This window comes from Pollicipes pollicipes, unplaced genomic scaffold (genome assembly GCF_011947565.3).
Source record: "Pollicipes pollicipes isolate AB1234 unplaced genomic scaffold, Ppol_2.1 Scaffold_6052;HRSCAF=7182_pilon_pilon_pilon, whole genome shotgun sequence".
Lineage (NCBI taxonomy): Eukaryota > Metazoa > Arthropoda > Thecostraca > Pollicipedomorpha > Pollicipedidae > Pollicipes > Pollicipes pollicipes.
This window is the reverse complement of record NW_023596805.1, coordinates 3148740-3154739: the sequence shown is the minus strand read 5'-3', so window position 1 is coordinate 3154739 and position 6000 is coordinate 3148740.

Here is a 6000-nt window from a genome sequence, read left to right as displayed (position 1 = left end):
TTGCAGGGCGGGGGTCCAGTCACTCTGCCGCAGGGCGGGGCCATGGTGCCCGTGAGGGGCGGGCCAGGTCGTCTGTGGCAGGGGCGGGGCCAGTCGCCCGTGGAGTGGCGGGGCCAGGTCGTCTGTGGCAGGGGCGGGGCCAGGTTTGGCAGCTTTCAGGCCTGCAAGGGCGGACCCAGGTCCGCAGTCATCTGGAGGTTCGTGGCAGCCGCGGTCAGGGGGCGTTGTTAGATTTGACCTATTCGTGGCCCGTCTAACGTTTAGCGTTGGTTTCCCCGCAGGTCACTCCACACAAACGGAAAGTCTCCAAACGCCTAGCGTGTAGAACATTGAGCACCAGTCTTTCACCAGGAAATTTTGTTTCTAGTCTCGCGCACCGAGGGCACATTTCGCTGCTGCCGGCCGCGAGTGCGTGCGACAGGCTCACGCACAGGCTTACGCAGCATGCGCGTAAACGTGCGATAGAACACCAATTCAATAACCATAACGATTGCATAGTTATGAAGCTCAGACCTGCCGAAAAAGTTGTTCTTTTGGTTTAGTTTTGGAGAGCTGAGGTGTACCACTCCTCCCATTCACTCATTATTTTTGCAGGAAGCTTTCCCTTAGATAATTGCGTGTAATATGTAATAACTAACATGTAATATGGTGTAAAAATTACTCGCGGTCCATGAGATCCACGGTGGTGCCGCTCCTTGGTGCCTCTCATCTCAAGACGGCCCAATGGGCACTATCAGATGGAAGCGCGCCGCCTGCGGTACCTTCACTACAACGGCTTTGTAGACCAGTACTCTGGTCCAAAGGCTGCAGGCAAAGCACAAAAGTGGAAACGTTGCAGTTGCGAAGTTGTTTTGGATAGAGGCTAATGTATGGCGTGATATTCTTTGCTCGCCCTTGAAAATAATCTTAGAAAACTTGTACGGAAAGTTCAATCGAACCAACGTCAAACATTCATCCGGTAGCCTCCGCGGTGGGTGAGAAAGAAAGAGATAGAGAGAGGGAGAGGAGACGAGACGACAGACAGACAGACATACAGACACAAGAGAGAGAGAGAGAAGAGAGAGAGAGAGAAGAGAGAGAGAGAGAGGAGAGAGAGAGGAGAGAGAGAGAGAGAGAGAGAGAGGGAGAGGGAGAGAGGGGAGAGCTCCCTCGTCTCCTTCCGACCCCACACCTTCCGCCTCTCCTCTGCGGCGCTCGCGGGGGATCGTGATGCCGTGAGGGCCATCGACTCTCGCATGGCTTTCAACTGCTGCGCGGCTCGAGTCCCGGCCAAATATTAGGCAGTGCCGCCGTCTCAGCGGGCCGCCACGTCCATCCTCGGCCATCGGTGGAGCCGGGGGGGGGGGGGGGGGCGTGGCGTGGCGGTGCGATGTGGCGTGATGTGACGTGATGTGACACAGCTTCTGTGAGTGAGCGGTGTGAGGTGGCGTGATGTGACGCGGTCTCCGTGAGTACCTGGTGTGATGTGATGTGATGTGACGCCGCTTTGATGACTGGGTGGTGCAAGGTGGTGTGATGTGACACAGCTTCTGTGGATGGGTGGTGTGATCCGGTGTGATGTGGCAGAGCTTCTGCGAATGGATGGTGTGGTCCGGTGTGATGTGGCAGAGCTTCTGTGGATGGGTGGTGTGGTCCGGTGTGATGTGATGCAGCTTCGATGACTGAGTGGTATAAGGTGGTGTGACGTAATGCAACTTCCATGAGTATGTCGTGTCGTGTCGTGTCATGTCGTATCGCATCGTATCGAATCGCATCGTGTCGCGTCCTGTCGTGTCGTATCGTATCGTGTCGTGTCGTGTCGTGTCGTGCCGTGTCGTGTCGTGTCGTGTCGTGTCGTGTCGTGTCCCGTCGTGTCCCGTCCTGTCCTGTCCTGTCCTGTCCTGTCCTATCCTGTCATGCCGTGCCGTGCCGTGCCGTGCCGTGCCGTGCCGTGCCGTGCCGTGCCGTGCCGTGCCGTGCCGTGCCGTGTCGTGTTGTCGAGTCGTGTCTGCCGTGCCGTGCCGTGCCGTGCCGTGCCGTGCCGTGCCGTGCCGTGTCGAGTCGTGTCGTGTCATGTCATGCCCACCATGTCGTGTCGTGTCGTGTCGTGCCTACCGTGCCGCGTCCTGTCGTGCCGTGCCGTGTCGTGTCGTGCCGTGTCGAGCATGAAGTGAAGCCGCGTGTCGTTTTGTGGCGCAGCATGACGCATCTGGCTCAAAGCGTGTGGTCCGGTTCGAGTGCCAGTTATTCCAGGGGGCAAATTCGGGTTACGACGCGTAATGGCTGAAAGCCGGACACCATGCAGCGCTTTCCAAGACTAAATAATATCTGACGATAGCTGGAAAACTAGAAGAAACGCGGTGCACAAGCTAACTAATACCTGGCAACAACTATCGCCTTAAACAGTTCTGCTATCCGTAATGCGCCTGTAGGGTTTCTGGAACGCAGTTTCCCCAGCAGTTTTTGGTACTGCAGTTGTGAAATTGAACGTGACGGAATTTTGTACATTCTGTTTGTAGTATTCCTGCTGCTCCAGCTAAAACACATATTTTCAGACATCTTACGAGATGGCCAACGCTTTTACTAAAAGGCATGCCTCTTGAGTTCGATGTCGAATCTAAAAAAGCTCGGGTAACCAGTGGAACTGAAGCCCGTTTGTTACAAGGTGTGCGTACGATACGAAGCGTTGCATTGGAAGTGATCGATTGCGAGCTGCCTTCATTGCATTTTGTGGTAAGTTCTGGTTCAGCCTATCTTCATCCACCGTTTTCCACATTTTGGCGTTTCGGGTGTTGCCTCGTGCTGGGCTGGCTTCCGTCAGTGCTCTGTCGTCTTATACATGCAGGCCGACTCCATTTGCGACGGAACGCGCGGTTCTCATTTTGTCATGGTAACCAAAAGCTACTGATGCCGTCCAACAGAACTAAGTCAACATAGAACAGAGCAGCGTTTAAATACATGGCGAAGGATGGCAAACTCAGGCGGTAGTTTGGCTTCTGAGGTTTCCAAGTCAGTGATGCAGGTTTTCCGCAAAGCGTGTAACAAATCGGCGTTAGCTGACGGATGGAATCCAGGAGGAATGCAGCAGAAACGCAGCAGTTGAGCACTTCACGGATTTTATAAATTTGCAGATTGCAGATGCTTCCAGAAGTTGGAGATCTCAAACAACTATCTAAAAAAGTTTCAAATTTTGCAGCATGCACTGCATTTGTGCGGTCTGCATGAAGACAACGATTTCGTGTCGTCAAGTCGTGTCGTCATCAAGAGCTTTATGATATTTGCCAGCCTTGTCATACTCATTACATCTCAGTCTGACGGGCGTCTTCGGCTCTCCCATGTACGCTGCGCCGCACATTATACTGTCACACGTCACGTGACTCTCACATCAGCTTGTATACCACGTGACTCTCCCATCAGCTTGTATACCACGTAACCCTCACATCAGCTTGTATACCACGTGACTCTCACATCAGCTTGTATACCACGTGACTCTCACATCAGCTTGTATACCACGTTTTAGTGGAGGGAGCGTATGCGATGGACTGCGGCTTATTTGGCCCAATATTTGATGTTTCTAGCGTGATTGGTTGTCGGTGCGTTGAAAGCCAAATTTACAATGTTGTGTTCACTCTTGGTACCCGCGGGACTGCGGTGCACTGTTCTGTTACGGACTCTCGAGGTTTATTTGCGGAATTATTTGCTGTACGTGATCAATATGCCGCCACTGTGGCCAAGGGGAAAGATGCTGGACTCGTAATCCAGCGGCACTGGATACGAATCCCAGAGCGGGCGCATCGTTTGGCCCGACTGAAATTGAAAGGGTCAGCTGGCAACTGGCCAACAAAGGTCAACCCTGGCCCGGGGCGGTCATGCCGCGGCGTTGTGCGGCACGTAAAACCCTCCGCAGTCCTGTCTGGCGCAAGGACGGAGGCAAAATTATCCGTTGAACTGGGCGGTACGACTTGGGTGGTGGGTTCATGGTGCACGCAACAAGCTATGCTTGGCAGGCACTATGAACCCAGTCACCCATGCAGACCATTCGGACTAAATTTATTAAAATAAAGGAATGTATTGTGCGCCTGCGTTGTAATTGGAGCGCGTAATGTACTTGTAATTAACATATAAATGTAATGTAATAAATGTAATTGGAGCGCGTGTAGCAAACACTCACCTCCGGCTTCCTGCTGCCTCAACAACGTTCCATAATTCCCTAGAAATATGTCGTTACATAACAACTTATTCGGCAGCAGCTAAACCATAACGACCGGCGGCTGGGCAATGGCGACCAGGATGCCTGCTCAGCAGCATCCGGAGGATTACTCAGCAACGTGCCCATGAAGTCGGCAGATCTTGGCTATGTCGGCCAACGTCATTTTTTGTCTAACATTCGTTTTGCTTTAGGAAAGGCGCTAATGTTTTGGCTTTAGTTTTGCGCCAAACCTCTATTTGCTCGCACAATGTTCCGAAATGCAACACAGTACTTGCGTTGGTACGCACTTATTAGGGCATTTATATTCCATTGAGACATGTTTTCGCATGTGATCAAATTCATAAATGATGAGTTCAGAGTTCTTATGCTGATATTTGTTGACCTTTAGTATATTAGAAGCTGCTTGTTAGGCAACGCTATCAAGAACACATTGGTGATATTGTCAACGCTCGATGTTTCAAGCCATGCTTATAATAACGAATTCTATGTCAAGGAACGCAATCAAGAACACATTGGTGACATTGCCAACGCGCGATGTTTCAAGCCAAGTTTACAATAACGAGTCCTCTGCACCTGCTGTACCTTCTGGTCTACTGAGGGCCTGTAACCGTCAGCATACAAATTCCGAACTCATAATACCGTGAAATAGGAAGCTCAAGACATTTTCTGCTTTTATGAAGCACATTCAAAAATGTTGATTGAGTGCAACGGGTTGGTATGTTTATCATGCTGCAGCTTTTTTGTGTTTTAACAAGAGATATGCACCACATGCACATATTTGAAACACAGACCATCGCCCTTGTCACACGCGTACAGAAATATCGGTTGGAACGGAAAGCAATCAAAACCGAAGACGCTGCAGTTGAGGCTCGCCATTAAAAATAGCACGAGCTCCTAATACATGTTTTGTTAAATGTTCACCTCGATCACGAAACCCTTGCATGCCTTAAAACGGCTCCGCCAAGTATGTATGCATGTATACGGAAGCCTCCCAAAATTTTCGAACATTTAGCCAAAATTACCGAAACGAGCCATGTCGTTCATTATCAAATAATTTAAAGGGATTGTGGTTCATGGAAACAATACACTAACCTGGTGGATTTGAAAAACTCCAGATCAGGTTGAATATTCTCACTTTTTGCGGAATGAACAGAAATGAAAAGGAATTGCGCCAGCAAAATTTGATTTGACGGGAGACATCCTTTCCCAATCATATATTTTTAAGTGGAGTGCGGTTCACCGAGGGCTCCTTGCTACGGACATAGGTGGTGATTCATCAAGGACTCAAATTCCACTCTTTGGACGCACTTGGTGGAAACTACGTCGGCATGTTTCTCTGGTGTCTCTTTAACAGCAACTTAAGCTTTAACAAATTAAAGAACATAACATTTACCTCGTTGCAAGCCAAACACATGTTTCCCTTTCCTTTTTACTCTTAATCGCTCGCTTACAATAGGGTTCACAATGGCAATGCATTTTCCTGCAATTAGTCTACAAACCTCCGTCCTCCGAGGAATGCCACACACGATGAGTTTTACATTGTTGCTATTTCTGCGATACAGCTTGATTATGCATGAAGACCCAGCGTGCGTCATATTGGTGTGACTTGTTGCTATTTTGGATCTTTTACTATGTTGCTTTAGCTCAAGGTGAGCTTAAACGCGGACCCATTACATTGAATAATTTATAGTAAAACCAGGATACAACAAATCAAACAGGAGCACGGAATGACCATAGAAGGTACGCATGTACCATGTGCCATAGGCATGTATAAATTACGAGCCATCCATTCACGTCGGCATGCCTAGACT